General features: G+C 42.2%; 1 long non-coding RNA gene across 1 annotated transcript; it reads left to right on the top strand.

Moving 5' to 3' along the window:
* The first annotated feature begins 1,113 nt into the window (after window positions 1–1,113).
* Window positions 1,114–16,373, top strand: LOC117130395. The gene is made up of 2 exons (XR_004453806.1): window positions 1,114–1,431; window positions 15,871–16,373. It is a non-coding gene; the product is annotated as an uncharacterized LOC117130395 (long non-coding RNA).
* Window positions 16,374–16,886: the final 513 nt, after the last annotated feature.

Genomic DNA, 16,886 nt, shown 5'->3' with positions numbered 1-16,886 from the left:
AAGTTCTTATGTAAACATCAACTAGCTCTGATCAAGACATGACTGAGGTAAGAGACCAAAGCTTACCAAGATGAACCAAAGGACTAGATGGCCTTAGCTGATCCTCTTCTCCAAGGTAAGCTTGTGGCTGGACTGATCAAAGAGAAAGATCAAGGTCTGATCATGATCTGAACTCAACTAGGTCTAGGGTTTTATTTAAAAATCTCACCATCTGATCTTTCTCAAGGTAACAAACTGAGCTAAGGTTGAAGATTAGGTCACCACCAATTTTGTTTTTGATTTATTTTCCTGATTTTTCTCACTGATTTTTCTGTTCTTCTTTCTCTCTTTCTCTCTGAAATTCTCTAGGTTTTTCTGCAGGGTTCTGAACGTGGGAAGCAGCTGGAGAGGGGTTAAATATGAGGTGAGCTTGCTTCAGGTGAGGGTTTCACTCAGGACAAAGCTAAGCTTAGTGGGGACAGCTGGCCAGCTGCTTCAGCACTCTCAGCACAAGCTGCTGTCCTTTCCTTAACCTGAAGAAACTCCAGCCCTTTCATGTGCTTCTCACATGACAATCTAAGAAACAAGGCAAGCAGGCAGCTTGTGATTGTCATGTGACAGTTACTGAAGAAGCTAGGCAAGCAGGCAGGTGCAAGTCATGTGATTAAAGACTGAGCAAGCCGGCTGGTGGAAGACATGAGTCTGGTCCAAAATTAATTGTAGCAGTTGGTTGATAATTTTCAATAATTTTTCAACCAAATATTCCTTGTCTTTGGCTCTCGTCTTGTTCTCGGAAAATCTCTTCCAGTTTAATAAAAATTCGACCAAAATATTTAAGACTCGACCAAACTATCAAGTGAAGGTCTTTCAACCACAAGACAGTCCCTTGGAGGAATTAATCTACCGGGTCGATCTTTGTTTTTATTAATCCTTGTTGAACCAACTAAAAACTGGTCGAGCGGGATTTTTCTCGACCAAAAATTTATTGGCTCATAAGGGTTATTACAATGGTTGTCCATCAGTACACATATCAGCACGCTGGTCCTTGGACTCAGCACGCTAGACCTTCCTGTGGACTATTCGGGTGATTTTGGCCCACGTGGGCTGTCTGTTCAGTACACCCAGGACGTCTGGATAAGGACCGTCGGGACGGCCATGGTTCGAGGAAACGAACCAGCCGGTCTTAAGACCTTAAGGCTAGCGTTCCATGGCCAAGATAGAAGGTTAAGGACGTCAGGATGCTGAGACTTAACCTTATAAGAGAAAGAAGTCAGCTAGGATAAGCTGTATAGAAGCTGGGTGATGCTTACGAGAAGCTCCATCAGCTAAACGTAGCTCGGTCAAGCTCAGCCTAGCTCGTTCCAAGTTAAGTCAGCTCAACCATCAGGACTACTAGCTCACTCAGCTGAGGCAGCTGGGAGTCAGCTCATCTCAGCTCGACGGACTGTTCAGGTTTCGGGTCGATGGTACGGGTCCGGGTCAGTGGCGGGCCATAAGGTCCGGCCATGTTGTCCATGAGTCGTTGGGCTCTTGTGGGCAGGTCGTGGGCTTGGGTACCAAGTCAGGGCTTAGGTTGGACGTGCCTATAATGTCTGGAACCTTCTATTTCCGAACAGGTACGATCTGGACCGTCGATTGTAATCGATGGCCAAGATCTGTCCCAAAAGAATGCTGCGAAGGGATGTGTCCCTTTGCACATGACCTTTGGTTGCCTATATTCTTAGTTAGCCTTCGCCTTTAGGTGATGATTGTAAATAAAGGGAAAAAATTAAGAGGTTCGACCAGGAATTGGACCGAGCGACGTGAGGCATCGACCGCGGCCTAGGCGGCCGGGATCGGGTCTTACAAGTTAGTATCAGAGCCAGGTTGATCCTGTTTAGGAAAACGCTCTAAGATGTTGGTTTCCAAATCGCAATTATTTCTGAAAATTATGATGACTATGAAACCTTAGTTGGGGGTGAGCCAAGAAAGAGTTGAGGTAAGCTATGGTATCATGCTTGTGGATGTCGGAATTCTAAGATGAACCGGCCTAGCCAAGATACATTCTCCAAGGGCAAGATCCTAAAAACAGAAAGGTTGGTCGATCTAGTTATTTAGAAGTAATTGACGGGTAGGAAGGGATGAAAGCAATGCAAAACTTGTTTATGGATTACCTGGACAAGGAAAGTAACATGGACCAGAGAGTGGCTTAGGTTGAAATAAACGTGCAGCACTCTACTGAAGTTAAGTGTTATCCCTTGATGGCCGTTCATAATAAGTAAAGCATATGCAATGTTGAATCTGACTTAAAGGAGACACTACATGACCAGTACACGGGTAGACTAGTGATCAGATGGATCAGCTAGGACTCGGTGTAAGTCAAAGTAGGTTTCCTTAGATCTAGTTGGATGGAATGAACCAATTCCAATCTGAATCCATCATTGGAAGAGCACAATGTTAAGTATCTTAGTATGATGGAGATTTAGGATATTATAATTGCTATTGTTAATGGTGGGACCATTCGCAATAGTAAGACGCTTTGGAGAATGGTATGGGACGTTTTCCAAATGTGTGATCAAACCGAAATCCTACTCATCTAGGTACCTTTTGGAAGTGGAAGTATTGAAGTTATTGACAATGCAATGAGGGATGTTATGGGACGTCCTTCATGGTATGGTCATGACCAAAGTATTTTCCATAAGATAGTGGTATATGATTACAACAAGATGTTGTGAATCAGTCTAAGGCAGTTTATGTTTGCGGTTGAGTGGTCTGGGAACAAGGCAGTCCACTAAAGCTTGGTCGCTTAGGGATTTGCATGAGTCTACTAGGACTCTACAGAGATAAGCATTACTCCTTAAGGATCCATATGGGATCGGATAAGGGCTCGACCAGTATGGCGAGTGACCTAGCGGATGGACCATGGTGGTATGCAGTCGAGTCCAGAGATGGACCAGGGTTGGCTTACCTAAACGAGTTCATATCTGCTAGGGCCCTCAAGCAGAAATGCTTGGTCTGGAACCTAGAATTGTCTAAGGGATTCTGATGAGGGGTCTCTGATAGGAACCCTCATGGTCGGTGGGGTAAAAACCCATACTTTCCGACGCAGGGGCTACACATAGGTTTTGTGAGTCCGGGACTGGTCGGAAAGGGTCTGTTCTGTCTGTACGCTGGTGATAATTTTGGGATAGTGAGGGCAGCCGGTGGGCAAGCTAGGAACTCACATGTCTCATGTCGAATATCCCAGTGCAGATCCAGGGAAAGGTCTTCCCTGTGAATCTGGTATGTGTCCACCTAAAGAATCAAGAAGTGATCTTAGGTATGGACTGGTTGGGAAAGTATTGGGCCACTCTCGATTGCCATAAGGGTCGTGTGCAATTGGAAACTGGGCTGTACCCGGTAGAGTACCAAGGTCTGTGTCAGGCTCATGAGAAAGTAGTGGTTTCAGCAGTTCGAGCGATTCGGATGCTGGAACAGGGTTGTCAGACCTCTTTGGCTACAATTACAACTACAGAGCCTGACAGTTCTGGTTTTCTCGGGGATTCATTGGTGTCCGAGTTCCCAGATGTGTTCCGTTCGCTACAGAGTGTCCCCTCAGGTAGGTCGGATCCATTTATGATTGAACTGGAACCATGGACAGCACCGCTGTCCTAGAGTCCATTTCTTTGGCTCCAGCCGAGATGGCAGAGCCGAAGTTGACCATGTCCGAGCCAGGACCATCGTTGCAGTACAACCAAGTCGGAGTTTGACCTACGGTTGAGAATTATCAAGTCCAGTAATGGACGAGGATCAGGCCACGACCTATTCGGAGATGGACCTATGGTCGGGGTGAAACGGTTGAGTCCCTGAGTGGACCAGGACCGGAATACGATCATGTCCGTCCGTCAATGGACCAAGATCGAATTATGACAAAGTCCATTGAAGGACAAAAGTCAAGTCTGAGGCGCTTTTAGTCTGGAGGGACTAAGATTGCAATGTGGCCAAGCCTGAAAAGGTTGTGGCTGGTTAAGGGGATGATCCAGTACGTTGTGGCTGAGGATGTCTATGTGGGCTGTCTGTTCAGTACACACAGGACGTCCGTGGGTGTCCGCCAGCACGCACAGGACGTCTATGGCTGTACGTGTGTGTGACACCCCCGATCGTAGATGACCAGAAATGACACGGTCGATGTTCCTCGATGGTCGATCTGAGGTCCTCAGAATACTTCCGATCGCCTTAGACCAACAATCAAAGAACTCCAACGCTCCTATCGGATACCATTCTAGGCTTTTCAACCCGAGAAAGCAATACCTGATAGTTAGTTCGTCCGGACAAGGACTAATATCATATGGAACCCGTACTTTAAAAACAATCTTTATTTATATCATTTAAAAGCATCTTACAAAATTTGTTATAAATTAACCTCGAGGTTTTCGGTCTACAAATCTTATACATAAGAATTATCAAAATGACTTTGCAAGGATAATAAAACTACCGCTGGCTAATGACGTTCCTTCCCGTCCTAGAGTAAGGTCTCCCGTCTACTGGTTACCTGCATCACAAATGAGTCATGAGTAACTAATTTACTCAGTGAGCCTAGTCCCGCACCCCAACATATATTAATAATATCTCAAGCAATCAATTCCATTTGTATGCAGTGGAAATATATTCCATATCTGGATAATTATATATAAGGACTATCCTTCCATCATTGTGAATCTAATCATATACCTCACTTCCTATTTCCGTCTTTCATATCATTCATATAATCATATTTATATATATATATATATATATACCAGACCCGAGAAACCACAAAGGCTAAACGAGTCTAGTGAGTTAGCATCACCATCATCGCCATCAGATATTCAAAGATCGAACATCTAACGCTGCATGCAGTTACATGGCCTCCAGGGTGCGACCCCATCATCGTGTCTTCGTGACCTTGATCCATATCGCAGGACCAATTCACGGCAATGCGGGACTTTTGGGAGAGTGAGTATACAATAAGACTTCACATGACTCACACTTCCATACTTAATTATATTTAATACTATACATATGTATTAGTACTTGAGAACAAGTACTAAGGTTTGGAATAAACCTCTATGATCATTCATAAATATATAATAAGTGTTTACACTAAGTAAACTTTTTACCAATTCAATATTGATCAAGAGATAAAGCCTATCAATCATCTACAATCAGTACGTTCAATCAAGAAATATTCATTCACTACTCATCAATCATCTATCTAGACTCACCTTTGATTCCATGAGATTGGCTAAGAAAGACTATACTCGAGCTCAAGCTAATCACACTCGGCTTCTGGAATATTCTCGATTTAAAATCACCACAAGGATCTGACTGATCCGAACACTATCCTTGACCATCGGTTCAAATCAAACACTGTCTGAACTCAACTGATACTCCACTTTAGGATGAAGCCACGCCAAACCTAATCAGTACCACATCAAGAAAAGGTCGGACTCAATCAAAACAAAGCTGAACCGCAGTCAATCCAACAGAAATGCTCACATAAAACTGATCCACACAACAACTTACATCTTCACCGATTAAAATCAAAGGCTGAAGAACATGGGTGATTCTCTACTTCAGGACACCAAATCTCCAACTCTTTACCACACAAATACTCACTGATTAAAGTCACAAGATGGTGAGAAAGGGTCGTCCAAGCTCACTTCTCTTCTCTTATTTTTTTTTCTGAATTTTTCATGTATTTTCCTCACAGATTTTTCTCTCTTTCTTTCTCTCTTTCTCTCTGAATTTTTCTTTCTTGTTTCTGAGATGAATGGGCTCGACCAGGAAGGGGACAAGGTAATAAATGACAGGATAAACAGCAGGAGAAGAGTCAGCAAGAAAGGACAAAAGTTTCAGATCAGTATGAGACATGTGGTGAGCTGAATCACACTTTCCTTCCCATGAAGTAATGTCATTTCCTTTCCATGAAGAAACTTCAAGCAGGTGTGCAACTCACATGATTTTAATGTAGCAAGCAAGCTGGAAGGTGCAAGTCACATGTTCAGGTCAGGAAGGAAGCAAGCAGCCAGGCAGCACATGACATGCACATGACTCGCAAGCAGCTGAAAGTATTCAAGACCAGTTTACGATAAAATGTTTCCCGTCCATCGGTTCTCGTCCAGCTTAGATAAAACTCGACCATAATAATTAACACTTGGTTAGAACTATTAAGAGTAGGTACATTGGCCTCGAGACAGTCACATCACGAATAATTCACTGGGTTGATTTTTATTTAAATTCTGATCGATCAACCCTCAAACTGATCTTAAAGAATTTTCTCGACCAAAATTATATCTGCTCGTGAGGGTTATTACATTCTTCCCTCCTCAAAAGAATTCGTCCCCGAATTCTGAAAACGTAGCTGTACACTTTTTACTGAACAGTCTCTGAAAGGAGTTATGGATATTAGCTCTTACCTTATCTTAATCTTCCCATATCAAAACAACTCATGGTCGATCCCTTGATTACCACAACCGATCCTTTCTTTCCTGAGCAGCCACTTTCAAGATAACCAAATTCTTTACTCTGCACAACTCTTGTCAACTGCGGTCTGCATACTTTTTCTAACAATCTTGTATCTGTAGACTATCAGTTCTCAACCTTTTCTATCTGACTTTCTCCCATAACAGCAACATGAAATTTGGAACGTTAGGTGATGTGCCATACGTGAAAGTAACATCTCCAGTCTGGTCAATGTTAACTTGATTAATCGTGCAACAATCAAACAAGAACATGCACGATCAATCACACCAACATGATTCGGACTAGGGGTGCTACTCTCAAATACGCACACTCACCCATTCCAAGAATGATTTCACTTACTGTATTCTTTACACTTCTGATCTATCTGAGACCCTCTTTATAATCTTCTAACTACTACTAGAACTCGGCAAGAACCACTTGGTGAGATCCCTAGGCTATTGCACCGAATCCAGGTTCAACAAGAATACTAAACATGTTACTTTTAGATGTCGACCATCTTTTCAATGCCTTAAACACATCTTCATCTTCCCTGATTATCAGACTGTCTTCTAATCTGCTCCTTTTCATCTTCTACTTTTTAAACGATCAAGTTTCTAGATCACACTTCTTCACCTTTTCCCAAAAGTTCTTCAACACGCCAGACTGATTTGAGTGATACTCGAACACTTAGTAGTATACCATTGTAGGCCAACAATAACTGGTCATCTTCAAAAGACTTCTTTCCTTAATATCCTAATTGAGCTCGGTAACTAGATAGCAAATCTCACTCTAGATAGAAACATACCGCTCTAACAGAAGTACTAAGGAATGGGGAAGGCATACCATTACTTTAACTGGCAGCCCGTACTTCCAAATAAGAACTGTAGACTTGAATTCAAAAAAGTGAATCCTCTCTAATACTATGACATCGCTCATGAACTACAACCATGTGTTGTTCCCGAATCAAACACAATATGGACGGAAAATTCCATCCATATGCAAGGTCTCTTACGACACCTTGATCACAGTTCACATTTTTTTTTTAATTTCAATCATTCATAAAATTTTAAAAATGCACACAACACACAATTGGATAAGAAGCAAACCTGTGATTGGACCTTTCAGGGGTTTTGACGGTCCAGTCAACTATAAAGTGTAGGCTCTACCCAAATAGCCTAACACTTGGATGTGGAATAACGGTAAGGAAAAGCGGACAAGTTCAACAAATGTTATCTTAGGTATAGGTAACGTAGATCGGGAAACTTCATGAGGAAGGGTCACCAAAAATCCTAACTCTTCACAAGAACCACCAAAGCGCGAATGATTCAAGCGTTCCAGGATTTCCCACACTTTGACAATCACGACCATTCTATCCTTTCGAGTCACAACCATAACGGCTCAAGGTCCTCGATCTTGATCCGATGAAATGTACACCAAAAATCATCCCCAACGACTTACTTAACTCACTGCTTGAAACTGACCTTTGATCTGTACCGGTTGGAAAATAGACAGTCTGCATGACTTGGTTAACTTCTTCAGCAATAATAGCTTCTTTAACATTCACGTCATACTCTAACATCTCCTCGAAGGTTTGAAACTCCATGGTCTTTTATCTACTCCAAAATTCTTGGCTAAGTTCCCAAAGATTTTCTGTATGATCTTTGGCTTATTCTTCAAACCATAATCGATGAATGAAATTCATTCGACCACTTATCTCGATGCTGAAATTGTAGTATATGATTAACTCGACCTGAACCTCTTGGAGGAAACATCCCACTGTACTAACTCCATAAACCAAATCTTCAATCGGTCACATACCTTGTGTATAAAATACTACTTCGTGAACTCTTGAAATCTGTCCAAATCGATCTCACCTCTGTGAAGAAAATATTTTTCTCAGAGTGTTGCATCCCAAATCTGCCTCAAGCCATAGTATACCTCGAACGGTTTAGTCCTTCTTCCGTATCTTGTGGTCCCACTACTTCTTTCCATCCTAAGCTGTAAGATGTCTTGTTGCCAACAGAAAGGTGCATGTGTGTCCATCGTCTTGTACTACAGTTGAACCATCTCTTCCTCTAACGCTAAGCTTCAAACAAATGTTGAACAATTCAGGCTTGTACGGCTCTGTTTCTTGTATGTCTCAGCATAAGCTGGAGAATTGAGAAGCCGGAAGAATAAGTGCATCTAGGTGATCATGTGCAGTCGCATCGCTCTGAATCGGACCCCAAACAACACCCACCTTGACAACGATAACACACAAGTCCGGAGATGTATTCGATGTATAAAATCGACTCTTAACAGGGCAGTAGTGAACCCGACCATGAGGGTAGCAAACTCGAGCATAATGATAGTAACCCCGGTAAGCACAGTTCATCTGTTCAATCTTGTCTCGGTGCTTCTGCTATGAAAGATCACGGTTAGGTAACTACCCATGACTATCTATACTAAAATAAAGGAACAAGCCAGCATATCCTAGTTATCCTTGCGACTCATTTTGACTCGAAAAACATTTGAAACAAGTCCCATTCTAGCATCGTATAACCATGCTCTGATACCACCTTTGTGACACCCCCGATCGTAGATGACCAGAAATGACACGGTCGATGTTCCTCGATGGTCGATCTGAGGTCCTCAGAATACTTCCGATCGCCTTAGACCAACAATCAAAGAACACCAACGCTCCTATCGGATACCATTCTAGGCTTTTCAACCCGAGAAAGCAATACCTGATAGTTAGTTCGTCCGGACAAGGACTAATATCATATGGAACCCGTACTTTAAAAACAATCTTTATATATATCATTTAAAAGCATCTTACAAAATTTGTTATAAATTAACCTCGAGGTTTTCGGTCTACAAATCTTATACATAAGATTTATCAAAATGACTTTGCAAGGATAATAAAACTACCGCTGGCTAATGACGTTCCTTCCCGTCCTAGAGTAAGGTCTCCCGTCTACTGGTTACCTGCATCACAAATGAGTCATGAGTAACTAATTTACTCAGTGAGCCTAGTCCCGCACCCCAACATATATTAATAATATCTCAAGCAATCAACTCCATTTGTATGCAGTGGAAATATATTCCATATTTGGATATTTATATATAAGGACTATCCTTCCATCATTGTGAATCTAATCATATACCTCACTTCCTATTTCCGTCTCTCATATCATTCATATAATCATATTTATATATATATATATATATATATATATATATATACCAGACCCGAGAAACCACAAAGGCTAAACGAGTCTAGTGAGTTAGCATCACCATCATCGCCATCAGATATTCAAAGATCGAACATCTAACGCTGCATGCAGTTACACGGCCTCCAGGGTGCGACCCCATCATCGTGTCTTCGTGACCTTGATCCATATCACAGGACCAATTCACGGAAATGCAGGACTTTTGGGAGAGTGAGTATACAATAAGACTTCACATGATTCACACTTCCATACTTAATTATATTTAATACTATACATATGTATTAGTACTTGAGAACAAGTACTAAGGTTTGGAATAAACCTCTATGATCATTCATAAATATTTAATAAGTGTTTACACTAAGTAAACACCTTACCAATTCAATATTGATCAAGAGATAAAGCCTATCAATCATCTACAATCAGTACGTTCAATCAAGAAATATTCATTCACTACTCATCAATCATCTATCTAGACTCACCTTTGATTCCATGAGATTGGCTAAGAAAGACTATACTCGAGCTCAAGCTAATCACACTCGGCTTCTGGAATATTCTCGATTTAAAATCACCACAAGGATCTGACTGATCCGAACACTATCCTTGACCATCGGTTCAAATCAAACACTGTCTGAACTCAACTGATACTCCACTTTAAGATGAAGCCACGCCAAACCTAATCAGTACCACATCAATAAAAGGTCGGACTCAATCAAAACAAAGCTGAACCGCAGTCAATCCAACAGAAATGCTCACATAAAACTGATCCACACAACAACTTACATCTTCACCGATTAAAATCAAAGGCTGAAGAACATGGGTGATTCTCTACTTCAGGACACCAAATCTCCAACTCTTTACCACACAAATACTCACTGATTAAAGTCACAAGATGGTGAGAAAGGGTCGTCGAAGCTCACTTCTCTTCTCTTATTTTTTTTTCTGAATTTTTCATGTATTTTCCTCACAGATTTTTCTCTCTTTCTTTCTCTCTTTCTCTCTGAATTTTTCTTTCTTGTTTCTGAGATGAATGGGCTCGACCAGGAAGGGGACAAGGTAATAAATGACAGGGTAAACAGCAGGAGAAGAGTCAGCAAGAAAGGACAAAAGTTTCAGATCAGTATGAGACATGTGGTGAGCTGAATCACACTTTCCTTCCCATGAAGTAATGTCATTTCCTTTCCATGAAGAAATTTCAAGCAGGTGTGCAACTCACATGACTTTAATGTAGCAAGCAAGCTGGAAGGTGCAAGTCACATGTTCAGGTCAGGAAGGAAGCAAGCAGCCAGGCAGCACATGACATGCACATGACTCGCAAGCAGCTGAAAGTATTCAAGACCAGTTTACGATAAAATGTTTCCCGTCCATCGGTTCTCGTCCAGCTTAGATAAAACTCGACCATAATAATTAACACTTGGTCAGAACTATTAAGAGTAGGTACATTGGCCTCGAGACAGTCACATCACGAATAATTCACTGGGTCGATTTTTATTTAAATTCTGATCGATCAATCCTCAAACTGATCTTAAAGAATTTTCTCGACCAAAATTATATCTGCTCGTGAGGGTTATTACAGTGTGTGTCTGTCTGTGTCCGTCAGCACATACAAGACATCCGTGGCTATACATCAGTACAAATATCAGCACGTTGGTCCTTGGACTCAGCACGCTGGCCCTTCCCGTATACTGTTCGGGTGATTTTGGCCCATGTGGGCTGTCTGTTCAGCACACACAGGACGTCCGTGGATGTCCATCAGCACACACAGGACGTCTGTGGCTGTCCGTGGGTGTCCGTCAACACACAAAGGACGTCCGTGGCTGTCCATCAGTACTCATATCAACACGTTGGTCCTTGGACTCAGTACGCTGACCCCTTCCCGTGGACTGTTCGGGTGATTTTGGCCCACGTGGGCTGTCTGTTCATTACACACAGGACATCTGTGGGTGTCCGTCTGTATTCATCAGCCCACACAGGACGTCCGTGGCTGTCCATAAGTTCACATATTGGCACGTTGGTCTTTGGACTCAGCATGCTGGCTGATATCACTCAAATTACCCTAAAGAGTGTTACTCTCATCAAAAGAGGTTCAGGTGTAGTACTTAGGGATCGAATCCACAGAGACTTTAGGATTACTCAACAGACTTAAATAATTAGAAATGAAGATAAACTAAAAGGTTTTAATAGTTTTAAAAACAGTAAATGATAAATCGAAAACAATAGTGATTCAATAGATTGAATTGAAGTGGTTTCAAGATTGGGAAAGCAGCTAGATTCAGGCAATTCTCAGGTGTAAAATGTATGCACTTAATTTAGACTAAAGGGTTTAATGGTTCTTGAACTAAACATTGATTTAACCGGATAGGTTATCTTCGCTAGATCTCGGATCTCAACTGTCGTATTTTGATCTCGAGAGAGTGTCGATCGATGTGACTTGATGTACATCGACCGATACACCTTTGTAACGATCGACCGACAGAACGATAGTTGCCTCGATCGACGGTTATTCTAGCCAGCTTTGCGAACGTGTTTAACTTGTTCTCTAACCTTCTCAGACCAACTGTCGTTGCGCCTGAGTTAGTTTAGACCACGCAAATGGGTGCAGGTATTGAGGGGAAACGGTTAGTTGGACTCAATTAATCCTAAGATCTAAAATGAAGGTGATCAATCTTAATTTTAGCATTAAGTTCATAAGCAATGAAAGAACAATCAAAACACCTTTTTAATAGTCATATTAGCAGTACATAATTTCAACCATGGTGAGAAACCTAAATCTAACAATTGGTTTACTCAAACTTATTCATGAGAGACAAAGTCATGATGGTGCGAAATAAACTCAAATGAAACATAGAACACAAATAGATAGAGTAATAGAAATAAAGGAGTTCAAGATCTTCTATGTTTTGCAGTATCAGATCTATCTCTCCAATCCTAAGCTCTCCTAATGGTAGCCAAAATGCTCCTTCTCCAAAACTAGGTCTTTGCAAGTGTCTGCCTAGAAATGATACAAAACCCTAGTACATATAGCCTAACAGGCGGCTAGGGACTTAAGTTGTAAATAATAGATCTTCTGGGAAATGAAATCTTTTAATTTGCGATTTCATCCATGTGACTGGGTATCGATCGATGCACATATATGTATGTCGATCGATGGTAAGTGATTATGATCGATCGATGTTGCTCTTCAAGCGTCGATCGATTTTCCTTGCGTAAAAGCATTCCAAAATGTCCCAAAAGTATCATTTCCTTTCATCAGGTGAATAAACCTGTATTTGCTTTGAAAAGACTTTAAAATATGATTAATACATCTTACAACCTTTATATACCATGTATAAAAACGGGTGAAAATCATGGTATATCAACTCCCCCAGACTTATCATTTGAATTGTCCTCAAGTTAAACCAATGGACAATCTCTCTGGAAGAGGGTTGAAAACATCAGGGACTCACAGATTTGAAACATTGAAATTATCACCTCTATAATATTGCATTCCACATCTAAGGTTCCTTCTTACAGATATACATTATGCAATATCCTAGCTTAGCAACCAAAGTCATCTAGCCAACAATCTTAACTAATCTTATTATCAATCTCCTCAACCAACCTCATTTCTTAATGTAAAAAGTGTAGGCTTTACCTTGGGAGTATCGATCACAGGATGCAAGGATTTCAGACAAGTATCTGGAGCTGCAGGTAAAAGTTAGTTCCTAGTTTTTCTCTCTCTAAATTTCTCTCTTAAGTCAAAGTCTGCTTCCATTGCAGGATCAGTGACCAAGATTGGACAGGCTTCCATGAATCAAAACTTAATGGTGGTTGCCACCAAGTTCTGTTCACTTTTTTTGACCTATATCCAAGAGTTCTTTGCGAAAGCGAGCCTTGAAGATTGCTGCCTCCAAGTCCCGTTTCGAACTCTTTTATTGGAGTCTTTTATGAATCAAGCCTTAATGGTTTTAGCCACCAAGTCCTGTTCAGACTCATCCTAATTAGACAATAGATCTTATATATATATATTTATTTTATTTTAGTTTATTTTTATTTTTATTTTTATTTTTTGTGTACTCACTAACTAATCTAGAGTCAAAATTTAGAGAGAGAAAATGTGATAAATAATCTAAACCAGGCGTTACCTTCCAGCCTTTTTTGAAAAAAACCGATCCCATGTATACCAAGCCCCAAGACAAGCAGTGAAGTCAGGTTAGTGTTGGAGGTTAGCTTCGGTTCTTTCTAACAAGCTAGCAAGTGTGTATAGTTGACTGGTTGATCCACTTTAGCATCTATAGTATTATCTGCAGTCAGTAAATCTAGAATGGTGCTAGAAAGTGGTTAGACATTCAAGTAGAAATCATTTGTTCATAATCCCCTTCTTGACTCAATAAAATTATTTTTGAAAAGATTTTTGACAAAAACTCAAGAAAGTGGTGTTAGTAACTACCTCCCCAAGACTTAAATTTCACCGACTCGGTGCAAAGTGTCCAAGGGTAGGTTAAAATCAAGTTAGATGTTTGAGAATGTTAGAGTGAGAATGAAGTACCTATCCGTACTACACACCGATCGATGTAATCCTCTCCATATCGATCGATGTTACTCGCCCAGAATCGATCGATGTAATCCTCTCCATATTGATCGATGGCGAAGCACAGAAAATTTTGCATGTGCTTGGAGTCAAACTCGAAGTTCCTTGCCTAATGTTAGCTCTGTTAGACAACCAAGCATAAAAAATAATAAGCATCCTCAAACATAAAATATAAGTTTAAAAACATAAATCCGACAAGTTCAGAAAATAAATAAAAAAGTTCATAATAAGAGGAGAAGAGATAGAGATTTGAGGACTAGTCGGTGTCCTCATCAGTCGCCTCATCGTCCTCTGGGGAAAGGTCCCTGCGTGCTGCTGGTGCTGGTGCCTGCGCTCCTGTGGCTCTCCTGCTCCGACAAGACACTCTAGCCCAGATGGCCTGAAGAGCGTCCACCACGAACCTCTGAAAGTCTCCCTGGTCATGCATAGGGATGTCCGGTATGTTCTGGAAGTCGGGGAGAGGAGGTGCCTGTGCGTCCTGAGCTCTGGTGCGGCAAATACTGGGAGGTCGGCGTGACATGTTCCGCGGGTTTCGGAGGAATGCCTCGTCTGACATGCATCGAAGCTGCTCCACGTTGTTGCCGAAGTCAGTGATCCTCCTATCTGGTAGGGGTAGAAGGCGATGCTCATCGCGGATCCTGAAGCGCAAGAGTTTCCCTTCCTCGAGCCATAGCGAGTGCACCAAGTGCTACTCGTCGAGGAAGGCGTGGTCGCGGTCGGCAGAGTGAGAGTCGAGGCAGATGCTGAGAAACTGGAAAATCGGGGTCAGAAGACTCCCAACTGTCTCCTTCTTGTTCTTACCCTTGCTGGTGAAGGGCTTCTTCTTCAGCTCCACCAAGTGCGCGGCAAAGAAAGCTCCGAGGTTCAGCCGGCTTACCTCACCACCAAATCTCGTTAATCCATTCATGCGCGTCACTAATTAGATTACGAGGCATTTGGCTACCTTAAGAGAGTAATAGTTACTCTCGCCGTTTACCCGCGCTTGGTTGAATTTTTTCACTTTGACATTCAGAGCACTGGGCAGAAATCACATTGCGTTAGCATCTGCAGGGACCATCGCAATGCTTTGTATTAATTAAACATTCTGATTTCCCTTGTCTGTACCAGTTCTGAGTTGGCTGTTTGACGCTCGGGGAAAGATCCCGAAAGAGCCATTCCCAGTCCATCCCCCGGCCGACACGAGGCAGTCCGCTCTCGCCATGTTAGCAGCTCAAGCAGCCCGCCAACAGTCAACGGGTTTGGAACTAGGACCCCCAATCCCAGCCCTCAGAGCCAATCCTTTTCCCGAAGTTACGGATCCATTTTTCCGACTTCCCTTGCCTACATTGTTCCATCGACCAGAGGCTGTTCACCTTGGTGACCTGTAACATCCGCGATCCTGGATAAGGACCGTCGGGATGGCCATGGTTCGAGGAAACGAACCAGCCGGTTTTAAGACCTTAAGGCTAGCGTTCCATGGCCAAGATAGATGGTTAAGGACGTCATGATGCTGAGACTTAACCTTATAAGAGAAAGAAGTCAGCTAGGATAAGCTGTACAGAAGCTGGGCGATGCATACGGGAAGCTCGATCAGCTAGACGTAGCTCGGTCAACCTCAGCCTAGCTCGTTCCAAGTTAAGTAAGCTCATCTCAGCTCAACGGACTGGTCAGGTTTTGGGCCGATGGTCTGGGTCCGGGTCAGTGGCGGGCCAGGAGGTCCGGCCATGTGGTCCATGAGTCGTTGGCTCTTGTGGGCAGGCCGTGGGCTTGGGTACCAAGCCTGGGCTTAGGTTAGACGTGCCTATAAGGTCTGGAACCTTCCATTTCCGAACAGGTACGATCTGGACCGTTGATTGTAATCGATGGCCAAGATCTGTCCCAAAAGGATGCTTCAAAGGGATGTGTCCCTTTGCACATGACCTTTGGTTGCCTATATAAAGGATGCACGACAAGAGGTCAATTCATTCATTCTGATTCAGTTTCTGTAACGCCCGAATCCGGCATCTCGACGAAACTGGACGCGGTTGCTACTTAATCAATTTCTTTGCTTGTTTGTTTCATTTTAAGTCTTTCCTTTACTAAGTCAAGTTCGAATCTGAGGTTCTAAAACAATTGAACAGATAGCACAGCGGAATATAAATGTGTATAAAATTTATTACTTAGAAACATGATATCCAATACACAACTTCTTAATCGTTTCATAGACAATCACTTGCTCATCCCTAGCATCATCTAACAACACGTTACACAGCCTCTCACTGACCGAGCCTTTACGGCTCCTTGGCTTGAAGAGAACCATCCTTAGTTCCTGAAACCACAACCATATAAGCATTAATCATAACCGAGAATAGAACTGGTCGATTCTACAATGCTTGGCTTGGTTCCTAGAACACAGATAAACTTCAGACAATATACTTATAAGAAGATAAGAACCTGCCTACCAAATCCTAAGTCATTCAACCAACCACCCCTTGACTTAGAATCAGATAGACAGTCCAGAATAGATAAACAGAACACACGAACAGTCTGGATCGTCCCGAAGACCAATCCGTCCATCCGGATAGAATCTAGGTGCGACTGGCCTAGTTGAAGTCCGACTCAATGGCCCAATGGACTTCCTTACCTGATCCGGCTTTGGGCCTGGATCCAACGACTGAGTAAGCCTCACACCCAATCTGGTTAGGCCA

This window comes from Brassica rapa, unplaced genomic scaffold (assembly GCF_000309985.2).
Source record: "Brassica rapa cultivar Chiifu-401-42 unplaced genomic scaffold, CAAS_Brap_v3.01 Scaffold0444, whole genome shotgun sequence".
Taxonomy (NCBI): Eukaryota; Viridiplantae; Streptophyta; class Magnoliopsida; order Brassicales; family Brassicaceae; genus Brassica; species Brassica rapa.
Note: the sequence above shows the minus strand (reverse complement) of the source record. Positions and strands in the feature narration are given on the sequence as shown.